The sequence below is a fragment of the Triticum aestivum genome, chromosome 5B (assembly GCF_018294505.1).
Source record: "Triticum aestivum cultivar Chinese Spring chromosome 5B, IWGSC CS RefSeq v2.1, whole genome shotgun sequence".
Classification (NCBI taxonomy): domain Eukaryota; kingdom Viridiplantae; phylum Streptophyta; class Magnoliopsida; order Poales; family Poaceae; genus Triticum; species Triticum aestivum.
The window spans coordinates 704,074,934-704,075,625 of record NC_057807.1 but is presented as its reverse complement, the minus strand read 5'-3'; positions in this window follow the sequence as shown (position 1 = coordinate 704,075,625).

Here is a 692-nt window from a genome sequence, read left to right as displayed (position 1 = left end):
TGGCATTAGCTAATGTTTTATACTCTGCCTCAGTACTGGACCTATAAACAGTAGCTTGTTTCTTTGCATACCATGAAATTAAAGTAGGTCCATAAAAGATAGCAAATCCCCCTGTTGAGCGTCTATCATCCACACAACCAGCCCAATCCGAAGAGAGCAGGATTTATTTATAGCTAGACCAATGTTTGCTGTATTCTTTACATACCTCAAGATGCGCTTTGCAGCTGTCCAATGGGCTGTAGTGGGTGCATGCAAAAACTGGCAAACTTTATTGACTGCAAAGGAAATGTCAGGTCTAGTAAGAGTCAAGTACTGTAATGCTCCAACTATACTCTGCTATCTTCCTGATCCAAAGGTACTCCTTCTGTCAAGGATAGCTGTTTTGAGCTGGACAAGGGAGTTGGAGAAGGTTTACAATTTGGCATACCAACTCTGCCTAACAGATCAGTCACATACTTTCCTTGTGATAAGTGAATGCCATGTTCAGTTTTCTTGACTTCTATGCCTAAGAAGTAATGCAAATCTCCTAGATCTTTCAAAGCAAAATCTGCCCTAAGATCTTTTAACAGTGCTGTTACTGCTTCACTAGATGAACTAGTCACAATAATATCATCAACGTAAATGAGAACAAAAATGATGGTCTGAAACTTGTTGTAAATGAATAGAAGTGTCAGACTTGGATGGAAGAAACC